Raw genomic sequence first — 15,125 nt, 5'->3', positions numbered from 1 at the left:
TCTCTCCTGGAATTATGTGCTTGGTGTCAATGTCTGTGGTGCATTTAAGTCCAAAACCATGATAGGAATTCAAAAGAGAATATTCTAGCTATTTGAAAAAAAAATTCTAAAACCAAGGTTGCAACCATTCATTTGCAAAGATTTACATTCATTTGCTATTATCTCAGTTCAGAAGCATGCTATCGAAAAACAATGTATGGATGAATTTAACCTTGTAGTTTCATCTGAAAGTTTGCCAAATAACATTGGGGTCGCACACGCATTCCAAAGTCGTGAGCGAGCTGTGAAGGCAACTTTCCACAGCGTGAATGAAATTTACATTCACCGCCTGGAGAGTTGCCTTCGCAGCTCGCTCACGACTTTGGTATACGTTTGCGACCCCAATGTTATTCGGCAAACTTTCAGATGAAACTACAAGGTTAAATTCATCCATACATTGTTTTTCGATAGCATGCTTCTGAACTGAGATAATAGCAAATGAATGTAAATCTTTGCAAATGAATGGTCGCAACCTTGTCTAAAACTACTGGAGAGTTTCATTCGTAATTCAGTGGAGTTTATCCCGTAACTCTGTGGGAACTACTGTTTCCCACTAAGCACTATGCTTGCTTGCTCGCTCGCTCTTGCGTTAAATAGAAGCTCTCTTCTGAATGCCGTGAAAATTCCACTCAGAAACCAGCGGAATCTTGTGTAGACTTTTAACAAAACATCGCAGATGAATGTATCAATGGCATCCTGTATGCATTTATGTTAATTTTGGACAAGGTAAGGCATTCCAATTTGAATTTTCTTGCTATTTTCGAAAAGAATTTCATTCAAAACCTACTGGAATGTTTCATTCAAAACTCTGTGGAGAGTTTGACCCGTAATTCTGTTTCGTACTACGCACTGCGCTCGCTCGCTCGATCGCTCTTGCGGTGAGAACCCCACTAAGAAAAATGAACATATTTCCATGAGGAAATTTGTGGAGACTTTTCTCAAAACATCGTCCATTATCCTTTGGATGTTTCCTTCACAAATATGTAGAGAAATGCACACAGAATCGCGTATGGAACTGCATCCAGAGTATGGGACATAAGTTTCTGGCACTATGTGCTTTGGATCGCCAATCCGGAGACGATGGGATCGATACCCGTTTCGGTTGGGAATTTTCTGGGCTAAGTCTATCATAGTGCTTGTAATAATTGTGGAAATGTTCAATCGACTCATTCAGAGTCTTGTGGAGACTTCCCACCAGAATCATGATTCATAACACAAAAAAGTGGTGAATTTCTTCCAGTACGCTGGAGATATATGTACATAGCTAATTCTAATGATGATCTTCTCCAGAGGTGTGGAAGAATCTGATCGGAGTCGTTTCGATATTTTTATTTAAGAGTACTGTGGAGACTTGTTTCATATCATGATAATTCTTCGGAGAATTTTCTTTAGATTTCCAATGGAAATCTGTTGAAAAATTTGATTTCATATTTTTAGGGGATTTTGCTAAGTACACTGTGGAGAGTTCCGTTCACCACACTGTATTATGAAAACGTCAACCAGTTTTTTTCTTATTCTTTAAAGAGTTGAGACCGTTGTAGAAGATTCTGATCGGAATTGTGGAAGCTGCCATGCATAATTATCTTCTGGAGACTTATTTCCAATATCAAGTGGAACACTATTATTCTATTTAACCTCAGGTTTCTCTTCAGATCAGAAGAATTGTAAACAAAATCTTGAGGAGAAATTCTTGCAAAATTCTGTGGAGAGTCATATCCAGAACTGCCTAAATATTGTTATTTTGAGTCCTGTGGAGATTTCTGATTGAAGAAATGCAAATTTCTTCGAACATAATTCTCTTGGCATTCCTGTTCAGATCAGGTAAATAATTTTGTCCAAAATCTTGTGGAGAGTTTTTTCGAGCTCAGATTGATGTGAATAATACCGTGTGGATTCTATAGAAGCCATTTGAAATCTGTTTAGAATTTTACTGTGGATACTTCGAACTAAACTAGTTTACGTCCAGTATCGTGAGGAGAGTTCTTCAACGGCTTTATTAACAATTCATAGATTTACAATCCATAATCGCTCATTTTTCACCAAAAACCCAATATCCCATGCATTGGAATTCCAGGAATTCCGAATGGAATTCGGCTGCGTCATACCACAACACTGGCAACCCTGCCCACAGAGCAAACCCCCCAAATGGCGAGCAAGCAGCTTGTCGACGTCGTCACCGTCAATACCAGCACTAGGCCAAACAAAAAAGAGTTGTAAGTCTGGCGGTTCTCTCTCTCTTTCTTTCTCTCTCAGCTTCGCCCGCACCCGCAATTGAAAGGTGCCTCCGGTACAAACACAAACATAACCACAACCGACGACTGATGACTGGCAACCGTCCGTTCGTGTGCTGTGCAAATGTAAATACACAATTAAAGATCAGATGGTGTGGACGGGAGCGCGAGCTCCCGCTCTCTTGGCTCTGCACTCCGCTCCGCGAGTGCAGCACAGTCAAAAGAAGTGTCACCAGCTCTCGGACTCATCGTCGCATCGCCGCCACCATCAAAGTAGGCCTCGCAGCCGCAGGCCTTCTCCCGTTGATGTTTAGAAACCTTTCAAAGCCTACTTGAACTTCGATTGTTGAATGTTTGACCGTCGCGTCAAGAGGTGAAGAGAACAGCGGGTGTGGGAGAGAGAGTGTCGTTTCAAAACACAAACAAGCTCGCGCGTTCTCTTTTTCACCTTTTTGGCTTTCTGCGATGAGTTTAGAAGAAACCTTTTTCCAAAACCCCGAGTGTCTCTTTCTGACCAATCCACCAGTTTCGTATTGAACCCGTGCGCGAGTTCGCTTATGCTTTGCTCGTCGTTGGTGCTGATGGGACGATGATTGAGTGTCTATCGGTGTCTTCTTACTCCCGTGCGACGACATCGAGAATGAGCGACAACAGAGGGTGAGGAGGAAGAAGCGAGAGAGCGAGCGAATGTGTACAAGAGATATCCAGATGTCAACTAATACCACAATAAACATTAGGCTTTATTTGATTGTCAATGGATTGCTTTGTTAATGCTCCATTCTTCTTTTGTTTGTTCACATCCACAATTAATTACGGTAATTGGGACATTTAAAAAGTATAATAAATAAATAAAAATAACCATAAACAAGTTTTGAGATTATTTTGAGAAAAATACTCAAAGCGCTTCCTCTCAAAAAGGTCAACGAGTTCCATTTCCGCTGTTTTTTTTGTCGAAAATCCAGCTCAAACTTCTCACCAAATCGCGCATTCATAATTTCCAATTGAAAGCCGTAAAACAATAATTGCCAAAAATCGTAAAAACAGCCCGAAATTTATTGTCATCCTGTGCATCGCGAACCGACAAAGATGAATCGCGATCGACACAAAACCAGGAAGGGGCTTAATGCGGCCGCAGCCGACTTTGTCGCCGATGATGGTTCCATTAAAAATTCAAATTAGCATGCTTCGATTATCTTTTTTTTTCATTCCCTGTCCGCTGCTGGAGGAAGAAAAGAAGATTTTCGATCCGATCATCTCACAGCGATAGCGACAGGAAGAAAGTTCGCTCACCAGCACGGACATCAGCGCTGTGCAGTGACAAAATTCTGCGCGAGGGTGGCGCAAAAGATGCGAAAGCATCAGCAAAGTGCAAAAATCGAATCAGATTTGCGGGGAGAAAACAGCGCACAGCGGGATTAGAACCGAGGCGGTGCGCCTCGCATCGCATCGCAGTAGACACAGACGAGAAAGAAAAGCACAAGAGAGAACGATCTCACCCATATCACTTGAGCGCTAGCGCTCGCGGATCGCGAGGGATGCTGCGCGACGAAAGTTGCGCTCTCCGCTTTGCTCTCTCATTCGTTCGGTCGTTCGTTCGTTCGATCAGATCAGTTCTCTTCAGTCGTTCTTCTTTGTTCGCGGGTCGCGATCGCGAGAGTGACGCACACAGCTTTAGCGGGATTGAGTTTTTTTTTCGCTTCGCTTCGCTTCTGTTTCAGCCAGCAGCCAGCGTCTCCTTTCAAAAGGTGCGGAAAACTGGTTTTAAATATAGAAAAACTGTGTGTGGAGCAGCACGACTTGGCTGGTCGTTTTTTTTTCCTTTTGCCTCGATCGACTCCCTTTTATTTCAGTGTTCATATATAATTTCAGCCTCCGAGTCTCTCGGACAGGATGGAGTTAGACGCGAGCGTTATGGGACACAAGGAGAGGTACGGTGGCAAGGAGGATGCTGATTTGAAGTGAGTAGTGAGGAGTCAAATCAAATGCAAAGGCGAACGGAGAGAACGGAGCAAAGTAATAAACGATTAGCGAAAGAGATTGGACGGTGGATGGTTGGTGGGAGAGGGAAGGGAGGAGAGCAACATGAAACGAACGCAGCTTGTAGAGATATTGATGATGATGATTAATCTTTTCGCTTTGCGATGTCTAGGTTAGGATGTACAGGGGATGGCCAAAATGTTTGGGATAGGCAACATTTTTTCTCCCACAAAAAAAAAATCAACATGCTGTAACTTTTCATAGAGTGCATATAAAAATCTTAAATTTTGACTGTTTGTCAACCTATTATATGTGCATCATTGGTCCAAATTTGGGCTCGATTGATTGACATTTCGCAAAGTTAGAACCGTTCGGGTAAAACACTATTTTTTAGACAACTCATTTTTGAGCTGTCATATCTTGGAAACCAGTGAACCGATTTGAATGATTTTTTTAACGTTTATCAACAATATATCGATACTTAATACGACATTATAAAATGTAATATTTTCTCACGGCGAATTATGTTATACCGGGTTGAAATTTTAATCCATATAGAGGAAAATAAGTCAAATTTACAATACCACACAAAAATTACTAAATGTGTTATTTCTTCAATCTAAATAGGCTCTAACATATCTGATTAGAGATAATTTGGGAACAGAAATGGAAAATCTTTGAATATCAACACTTAAATTTATTGACATTGATGTAAAAAAATACATTTTTTCGAGAAAATTTCAAAAAGTGTCAATCCATGATTACTTTTTTCAACGTTTTAAAAGTACCTATGTTTTAATAGTTTTTGAAGCATTCACATATTGTTAGTGTACGTTCAAAATTTCATTCAATTCGGTTCACTGGTTTCCGAGATATTACAGTTCAAAAATTAGTTGTCTAAAAAATAGTGTTTTACCCGAACGGTTCTAACTTTGCGAAATATTAATCAATCGAGCCCAAATTTGTACCAATGATGCACATATAATAGGTTGACAAACAGTCAAAATTTGAGATTTTTTGATGCGCCCTATGAAAAGTTATAGCATGTTGAACTTTTTTGTGAGAGAAGAAAAAGTTGCCTATCCCAAACATTTTGGCCATCCCCTGTAGGTACTTTTAGTGTAGACATATTATCTCGTCCACGCACGAGATGATCTTTCGTTGTGAATGGTAGAGACGCTTTGAAGTTGTAATACATGCGATAGGGATGTGTAATGTAACTGTTTTGCGGAAAGACAGCAGACTTGGAACCTTTTCCTCAAATCTGTGCGGCTCTTTCCCAAATTTTTGTTTCGATTGCTTCGGTAGATCATGCCAGAAATCTCTACACAAAATTCCTCCTTATTCACCAAGAGATTACAATATTTGCCGTAAAATATTTTTGTGGAATTTCAACAAAAGTGCCTCCAAGAATTGCTCCAGGATCTTCTTTGGAAGTACATATCACGAAACGTTCATCCAGGATTATTGTCTTTAATTAGTTCAAGGATTCCTTTAAATCAAAATTTCTGTAAGGTTTCATTAGCAGAAACTCCAGTGGGTCAAAATCTCCGTTGGAATTATTTCAAAAAATCCTCAGGGAAATACTAACACGCATTCCTACGAAAACGCCTCCGGAAATTCATCCACGAATTCCTCCTGGAATTCATAAAGGAATTCTTCAAGAAATTCTTCCAATAGTCCGGGAATTAATTCAAAAATGCTTCCCGAATTCCTTCAGAAATTATTTGATATTTTTTGCAGAAAATCTTCCGGGAATTAATCCAGAAATTCTCAGGGAATTTCTCCAGAAATTCGTCCTGTATTTCCTCCAAAAATTCCTGAAATTCTAACTGGAAATAATCCATAAATTTCTCCGGGAATTCTTCATAAAATTTCTCCAGAAAATCTTCTGGGAATACTTCGTGGAAGTCTTTTATAAATTCTTCGCTAATTTCTCGGAATATTCCTCCACAAATTCCCCAGGGAGTTTTTCCAGAAATACCTATGAGAAGCGCGAGGTGCTCCGGAATCCAATCCACGAATTCTGCCAGAAGTTCTTCTGGAAATTATTCGAGAAATTTCAATGGCAATTTGTCCAGACATCGCTTCGAGAACTACTTAATCTTAATTAACCCGAGAAATCTTCGGGAATTCCTCCAGGAATTTCTTCGAAAATACCTAAAGGATTTTTTTATCTGGAATTCCTGCAGCAATTTCTCCAGGAATTGCTTCGGGGATACCCCCAGGAATTCTTTCGGGGATTCCTCCAGGAATTTTTTCGGGAATTCCTCCAGGTTTTTCTTTTGGAAATTCCTCCAGGAATTCATTCGGGATTTCCTCAAAGACTTTCTTCGGAAATTCCTCCAGAAATGTCTTCGGGAATTCCTTCAGGAATTTCCTAGGAAATTCATCCAAGAATTTATCCGGGATTTCCTCCAGCAATACCTTCGGGAATATTCTTCCAGGAATTCTTATAGGGATTCTTCCAGGAATTCTTCCGGTGATTTCTCCAGGAATTCCTTCGGGGATTCCTCCAAGAATTTCTTCGGAAGTTTCTCCAAGAATTACTTCGGACCTCTTCGGACATTCCTCCAGGAGTTTCTTTTGGGATTCCTCCAGGATTTTCTTCGGGAATTTCTCCAGCAATTCATTTGGAATTTTTTCCAGTAATTGCTTTGGGAATTCCTCCAAGAATTTTCCTGGAAATTTTTCCAAGAATTGTTTCAGGATTTACTCCGGGAATTGCATCCGGGATTCCTCCAGGAATTTCTTCGGGAATTCGGGAATATTGCTCCGGTGATTTCTCCATGAATTCCTCAATGAATTTCTTCGAAACTTCCTCCATGAGTTGCTCCATTCCTCCAGAAGTTTCTTTGGGGATTCCTCCAGGATTTTCTTCGGGAATTTCTCCAGCAATTTCTTTGCAAATTTTTCCAGTATTTGCTTTGGGAATTCCTCCAAGAATTTCCTTGGCAATTGCTCCAAGAATTGCTTCGGAATTTACTCCGGGAAGTGCATCCGGGATTCCTCCAGAAATTTCTTCGGGAATTCGGGAATATTGCTCCGGTGATTTCTCCATGAATTCCTCAATGAATTTCCTCGAAACTTCCTCCAGGAGTTTCGTCGGGAATTCCTCCAGGAATTTCTTCGGGAAATCCTCCGGTGATTTCTCCAGGAATTCTTTTGGGGATCACACCATGAATTTCTTCGGGAATTCCTCCAGGAATACCTTCGGGCATTTCTCCAAAAAATCTTTGGGAATTCATCCAGGAATTTCGTCGGGAATTTGTTCAGGAATTTCTTCGGAAATGACACCACGAATTTCCTTGGGAATTCCTCCAGGAACTGCTCAGGGGATTTCTCCAGGAATTTCTTTGGGTATTTCTCTAGGAATTTCCTCGGGGATACCTTCAGGAATTTCTTCGGGGATTCCTTCAGGAATTTATTCGGAAATTGCTCCAGTAATATCTTCGGAAATTCTTCTAGGAATTTCTTTGAAAATTTCTCCAGAAATTGCTTCGGGGATTCTTCCAGCAATTCCTTCCGGAATTTCTCCAAGAATTTCTTCGGAAATTCCTCCAGGAATTTCTTCGGAAATTCCTCCAGGAATTTCTTCGGAAATTCCTCCAGGAATTTCTTCGGGAATTCCTCTAGGAATTTCTAAGGAAATTCTCCCACAAATTTCTTCGTGAATTCCTCCAAGAATTTCATCGATAACATTCCTCCAGGAATTCCTTTGGGGATTTCTGCCGGAATTTTCTTGGAAATTCCTTCAGGAATAGCTACGGGAATTCCTCCGGGAATTGGGAATTGTTTCGGGGATACCTCCAAGAATTTCTTCGGACATTCCTCCAAGAATTTCTAAGGGGATTTTCTCCAGTAATTTCTTTGGGGGTTCCTCAGGGATTTTCTTCGGGAATTCCTTCAGCAATTCTTCGGAAATTTATTCAGGAATTGCTTCGAGGATTTCTCCAGGAATTTCTGCGGGGATTCTATCAGGAATTCCTCCAAGAATTTCTTCGGAAATTCCTCCACAAATTTCTTCGAGAATTCCTCCAGGATCTCCTTCGGGAATATGGCCAGGAATTTCTTTGGAAATTTCTCCATGAATTTCTTCGGATATTCCTCCAGGAATTTCCTTGGGAAATTCTCCAAGATTTTTTTCAGGAAATTCCGCAGAAATTTCATCGCAAATACCCAGAGAGGGCCCATATAGCCGAGGCGGTAAACGCACGGGTATTCAGCATGACCATGCTGAGGGTGACGGGTTCAATTCCCGGTCGGTCCAGGATCTTTTCGTATAGGAAATTTCCTTGATTTCCTTGGGCATAGAGTATCTTCGTGCCTGCCACACGATATACACATGCAAAATGGTCATTGGCAGAGGAAGCTCTCAGTTAATAACTGTGGAAGTGCTCATAGAACACTAAGCTGAGAAGCAGGCTTTGTCCCAGTGAAGACGTTACGCCAAGAAGAAGAAGAAGAAGAAGAAGAAGACCCAGAGAAATTTCTTGAATTATTTTTATTTTATCGAATTTCTGGAGAAAAACCCGGAAAAATTGTGGAGGAATTCCCGAAGAAATTTCTGAAGGGTTTCCTCCTAAGAATTTTTAGAAGATTTTCTGGAGGAACACCCAAAAGAATTTCTAGAGCAATTTCCGAAGGAATTTTTGGAGGAATCCCCGAAGAATTCCTGGAAGAATTCCCGAAGCAGATCCCCGACAACATTCTTGGAGGAATTTCTGAAGAAATTTTTGGAGGAATGTCCGAAGAAATTCCTGAAGGAATCCTCGAAAGAATTTATGGATGAATCCCCGAAGAAATTTTTGGAGGAGCCTCCGAAGGAATTCCTGGACGAATTCCCGATGATATTTCTGGAACTCTCTGGAGTTTCAGTCAAAAAATGTATTGAATAGTTGTTGAACTCCTTAAGAAGTTCTTATGGCTCAATCTTTTCAGATTGGGGTCTACACATAATTGATAAATGATTGAGGTCTACACAGGTGATAGTATTCTTATTCGCTATACTTAGTTGACAATTTCTTCGAAACATGTTTAAAAATTTCCTCGGAAATGATTTTTCCGAATTTTTTTGTCAATTTTTTAGATATCCTTCGGTGAGTCTTTCATGAATCGTTTCGGTAATTCCTTTGAAATTTATTGGCACTTGTTGTGGACATTTCTATGGCTAATCTTTTGAATTTCTTTGGCAGTTTGCCTTGGGATTTTATTCATAATTTTCATTGGAAGTTTCTTCTGGAACGTTTTCGAAAATTTAGAAAGCTTTTCCTTTTCCTTTTTGGAATATCCAAAAATATTACCAAAGAAATTGCTGAAATCAATGTTTCAACAGTTTACTAAGAAATTACCAAATGCATATTGCGGATTTTTCCAATGCAATTTTCGAAAAAAAAAATATAAGTCAGTTGCCAAAAGTGTAAATGAAAAATTCTTCACAAATGCCTAAAATAATTGGCGAAGAGGCTCTCGAAGAAATTTGAAGAATTGCCTATGAATTTTTCCATTCGCTTACAAATGAATTCCTAAAAGAGTTTTCGAAACAGTTTCCATAGTTATTGCCGGTGAAGTTCCCAATGTATTAGTCGAGGAATTTATAAAAAAAAATGCCGAAAAAAATGCCTACAAAATTTTGATGGCAATTCCGGAAAATATCTTATTTGTTAGATAAAGAATGTACAAAAAAATAAAGGCACAATAATAAAATCATAATTTTTAGCCTACATTATGAAGCATATAACATTTTTCGTGAGCGTCGAATCACTTTGCGGTCTTCGACAAAGTTTTTCCGCATATTCTTTGCTGGTGGAACCCCTCCAGGAGATCCTTCTGGAATTTCACAGAAATTTCCTCTGGTATTCCTTCGCTGGTTTTCAACAAATTACTTCCAGGACTCCTCTGGGTTCTTTATGGCTACAGTTAGGATACCTTCAGAAACTCCATTTGGGTTTCCGGAAGTTTCTTCTGAGACTACTAAATCAGTTCCATCTGGGAGTTTTCCAGGAGTTCTGCCAAGATTTCTCCAGAAAGTAATCCAGGGACTGTTCCAAAAGTTCTTTCCGGATTTCTTAAGGAAAACCTTCTGAGATTGCTTCAGGAGTTCCGAAAATCCACTGGGAATTCCTTTCGAGATTCTCAGTTTTTTTGGAAGTTTTGTTGCAAGAACTTCATAATGAACTTTTATATAAGAAATTAAGGAATTCCATATAAAACTCAACGAACAATCCCTATAAATAACTTTCTGCATGATTTCCATCAGGAACACCTGGCAGAATGTCAGAATGATCCTCCGGAGGAGTTCCAAAAGGAACTTCAACAGGAACTCTTAAAAATATTCCTAGACGAATTCTTGAAAGATTTCCTAGAAAAATTCCGAAATCGATACCTAAGGGAAACCTGGACGGAGTTCCCTTAGGTATCGCGGAGAAATTTCGGAAGTAACCTTGAAGTTATCCCGGAAAGAACATATAAAGGAATCCCGGAAGAAGTTTTTGGCGGAATACCGGAAGAAGTTCCAAGAGAAATCCCAAAAGAAACACCGAGAGAAATCCATGCTTGAGTTACTTGAGGAATCCGGAAAGTCAGGATCTGCTTACTGCTTAGAAATTCCCGGAGGAATGCCGCAAGGAGTTCCCGATGGCATCCGGGAAGTGGTTCCTGGAGGTATCTCGAGAAAGGTTTTTGAAGAAATCTTGAAAGGAGTTCCTGGAAGAAATGCCACAGGAATACCGGGAAAAATTCTTGAATGAGACCCAGATATAATTTCTGAAAGTATCCGAGAAAATGTGCTTGGAGGAAACATCCCAAGTAACATTTTGATGACCAATTAGTCTTGTAGAGGGTTTGAGAACCGTCATTATACTTAATACGTTTTATTTTGGTTTTATGATGGTTCTAAGAACCTGTACTGCCGCAATTCTGCAAAGTGACGTAAGCGACATTGATAGTTTTGGCCCATTTTTTAGTTATTATGCATAAAACTCTTGCTCATCCTCTAAGCTTCTTGCCATAGATGATAGATTACGACTAGATCTTGCATTCTAATACAGCAGGCATACCACAGTATTTGTTTTACACCAGATATTATATATAATATACCGAAAAATATCGGCATTTTGAATGGCGCTTACGTCACTTTGCAGAATTACGGCAGTGTATTAGTCTATTCGACTTAAAAATGTTACTTAGGATGGAAGGATTTTCTGGAGGAATTTAAAAAGACGATCCTGGAAAAAGTTTCTGGGAGAATTCCCACAGAAATACTGGGAATATTTCTTGAAAGAGTGCCAGAAATTATTCTTGAAAGAATCCCATTAAGAGTTCCTGAAGAAATCCCGGCAGAATATCTTGACGGAAATTACGGAATGAGATATGGAAGGATTTCTGGAAAGTCCTAGATGAATTTCAGAGAGGATTTCTGAACGAATCTTCAAAGGAACTCTTGAAGGAACCGCACGCATCAAATTCCAGGAGAAGACCTGATGGAATCCAAGGAGGAATCTCTGGAGGAATTTCGGAAAAAGTTCGTAAACGAATCTCGGAAGGCATTCCTGAAGCAATCCTGGAAAAGCATTTTTGGAGAAAACATGGAAGAAATTCGGATGAAATTTCTGGACGGAATTAAGAACAAATCTCCAGAATGAACTATGGAAGGAACGCGTTGAAGATTACTTGGAGAATTAAAGGATTCATTGAGGAATATCAGAAGGATTTGCAGAAAGAATCCCGAGGAGACTTCCTGGAGAAATCCCAGATGAAACCAGTTATGGAATCTCAGATTATGTTCCTGAGAAAATCCCGGAAGGAGTTTTCGGAGGCTCGCTGGAAGGAAAAAAGTGTTTTGGAGGAAAGAAGGAAGAAATTGCGGATGAAATTTCTGGAAGGATCTCAGAACAAATCTGCAGAAGGAACTAAGGAAGGAACTCATAAAAGAATACTTGGAAGAATTCCAGAAGGAATTCCTTAAGAAATATCAGAATGAATGTCTGGAGCAATCATGAGAGGCCTTCCAGGAGGAATCCCAGATAAGACCAGAATCTCAGATGAAGTTTCAGAGTTACTGAAAGAACCCCAGAAAGAACTTTGGAAGGCATTCTAAATAAACCCACGGAAGAATCTCATGTAGAACTCTGTGGAAATCCCAGAAGAAAGCCCTGAAGAAGTAAGTGCTGAAAGAAATTTTAGATTGTTTTTTAATTTGCTGTAACTTTGGATAAATGTAGGAAAACAATAATGCAGTTTTTTCATTGGATCCCAAGTCCAAGTGTAGAATCTATTTTTGATATAAAAATTCTCAAAATTAGTTTGATTTTGAAAATCGAAAAAACATAAAAATTCAAGAAACATAGTTAAAAGCATTCGACCATCCTCGGCCACTTGACAAATTTTGATGCTAGAAGTCAGCTTTCTACTGAAATATAATAAAAAATCGGATGGAAAGGTTTTTGGAAAATTGAGATTCTATGACATCTAACATAGATCCATGATGAGTATTACTCTCAGTGTATTTATTTTTTTCTGAATTGAAAAACATTCAGGTATTCTCAAACATCTACGAAGACATAATTTCAATCCAACAAACCGTTTTCAAGTTATAGTTTTTTGAAGAAGATTATAAAGCTTTTATATATAAGATGACGAACAAAAAGTAAATGATTCACGAGGTCCAGTGCATTGAAAAAATCTTATAGAAATTGAAAAATATCGAGTCAAAAATGGCAGTTTTTTTTTCGTGTTTTGGGCTGGAAATGCTACAAAAACTCCACTAGAAATTCTTATGATGATTACTCCAGAAATTTCTTCAAGAATTGTTCCAGAATATCCTAAGATTCTCTCAGATGTCTTTTGGAATTTTTGAAAGAGCCTTTTCAGAAATTTCCCTGATGTTTGCTCAAATATTTTGTCAAGTTTTTGTCAGAGTTCATGAAGTTCTTCTCTAGGAGTTTCTACACAAATAACGCCGGGGATTCCTCAAGAAATTGCTCATACAATTCTTCAGTAAATTCCCAGAGAACTTTTCCGAAAAATATTTCCAAAGATTCCATTACGAACAGTTTTCAGCTCTGCCTGGAAATATTAGTACCTTCAATGTTTTTTTCTATGGTAATCTCTTGAAATAGTTTGCAGTGAAGGCTTCCATTCCATGGCATTCCATGGAGGAATGTCTATGGGAAATACTGGAAACATTCCTTGTAAAACCTGGGAGGCATGTAAGGATAAAATGGGAAAAATCATTTCTGAAAAAAAAAAATACAGCAAAATCCAGCGAAAATCCGAGAGATTCTCGCAGGTATTTTGAAAATTTTTAATAAAAGATTTCCGAACTAAAGAAAGATTTTGTGAACTTCGTTCAAGAAAATTTGTTTGAGGCATTTTTATCGAAAATTCAAGAACCGAACAAAAGTTCATAAAGAAAAAAAGATTTCAAAAACTTCCCATGGTTTTCCTTTTTTTTTAAATTCTTCTAGAATGGATTATTGAAACAATTTTTTCTGGCACTCGCCACAACAAAACAGAGGTGATGGCAGTGACGGCAACTCTTAGAAAATAGGAAAGTTTGAAATTCGAATGGAAACTCAAGGAGGAGTACCGGGGAGGAATTCCTGGAACATTTTCTAAAAATGCTAGTAAGAATTCTCGGAAAATTCCGAAAGAAAGTCCGGGAAAATACTCTACAGGATTCCGAAAAAACAAATCTTCGAGAGGAAAACCTAAAATAATTCCGGCTAGAAACCGTGGAAGGATTCTGCAAGGAATGTCACAGAATATGATCCAAAACGATTCCATAAGAAAAAAAAACTGGGAAGGCATCTTTGGAAGAATTTCGAAAAGAATTCCTGAAAGAATCGTGAGGGAGGACTTCTTTGAGAAATTTCAAGAGGAATTCCAGAACAGAGACGCAGAAAGAATGCCTGGAATAACTCCGGTGGAAATCCCTCGAATTTCGAAAGAAATCTGTGGTAAATTTCTCTGGGAGGCTTGTTTCGTATTCGTATTCAAAAAAAAAATAATCAGGAGAATATTCTGGTAAAATTCCTTAAGAGAAATTTTTAGAAGAAGTGCCTAGAAACATTTTGGGAAGAATCCTTGGAAATTTTCCGAGTGTGATTTCTGTAAAGAAGTCCTGGAAAAAACCTTAAGATGTCCGAGAAATTGCCTCGGAACTTCTGGAGCAATTCCTGAGGAGCTCCTGGAGGAATTTCCGAGGAACTCTTGGGGGAAATCCCGGTGACTTCCTGGAGGAATTCTCGGAGAATTCCTGGGGGAATTCCTTGGGAACTCTTGGAGGAATTCCTGCAGGAATTCGCGAGGAACTCTTGGAAGAATTTCCTGGGAACTCCAAGAGGAATTCCTGAGGAACTCCTGGAGGCATTCTCGGAGATTTTTTGGAGGAATTTCTGGGCAACTCATGAAGTAATTTGCGGGGAACTCCTGGAGAAATTCCCGAAGAACTACTACATGAATTCCCGGGAAGCTCTTGGAGGAATTCCTGTAGGAATTCCTTGAGAATTTCAATAGTAATTTCCGGGAATTTTTTTCGAAAATTCCTGGCGAACTGCAGGAAGATATTCCCGGAGAATTCTTGGAGGAATTACCGGGGAACTCCTGAAGGAACTCCCAGGACATTCCTGGAGGAGTTCTCGGGGAGCATTTTTTCTTGTGGGAAACTTGTGCAAATATTTTTTAGGGAACTGCTGGATGAGTTACCGGAAATTATTACTAAAAGAATTTTTGGGGAAATGTTGAACTCCTGAAACAAATTTCGTGGAAATCATAGAAACGAAATCAATTTTGGGATCATTTATGAAGGAATTACCGTAGAGGAATTCCCTGGAAAATAGTGGAAAGGTTTGGCCCAAAATGCTGGAGAAATTCTGG

The 15,125-nt window shown here is 39.2% G+C and overlaps 1 protein-coding gene and 1 long non-coding RNA gene across 2 annotated transcripts in view; one reads left to right on the top strand and one right to left on the bottom strand.

Annotated features, from left to right (window-relative positions):
• LOC109428436 (protein scalloped) overlaps positions 1 to 15,125 on the bottom strand; it is a 542,518-nt gene that overhangs the window by 235,323 nt on the left and 292,070 nt on the right. The gene's annotated exons all lie outside the window — the stretch shown is intronic.
• Positions 340 to 5,991, top strand: LOC134291960 (uncharacterized). The gene is made up of 3 exons (XR_009999382.1): positions 340 to 4,015; positions 4,140 to 4,427; positions 5,358 to 5,991. It is a non-coding gene; the product is annotated as an uncharacterized LOC134291960 (long non-coding RNA).

The sequence above is a fragment of the Aedes albopictus genome, chromosome 1 (assembly GCF_035046485.1).
Source record: "Aedes albopictus strain Foshan chromosome 1, AalbF5, whole genome shotgun sequence".
NCBI lineage: Eukaryota > Metazoa > Arthropoda > Insecta > Diptera > Culicidae > Aedes > Aedes albopictus.
Note: the sequence above shows the minus strand (reverse complement) of the source record. Positions and strands in the feature narration are given on the sequence as shown.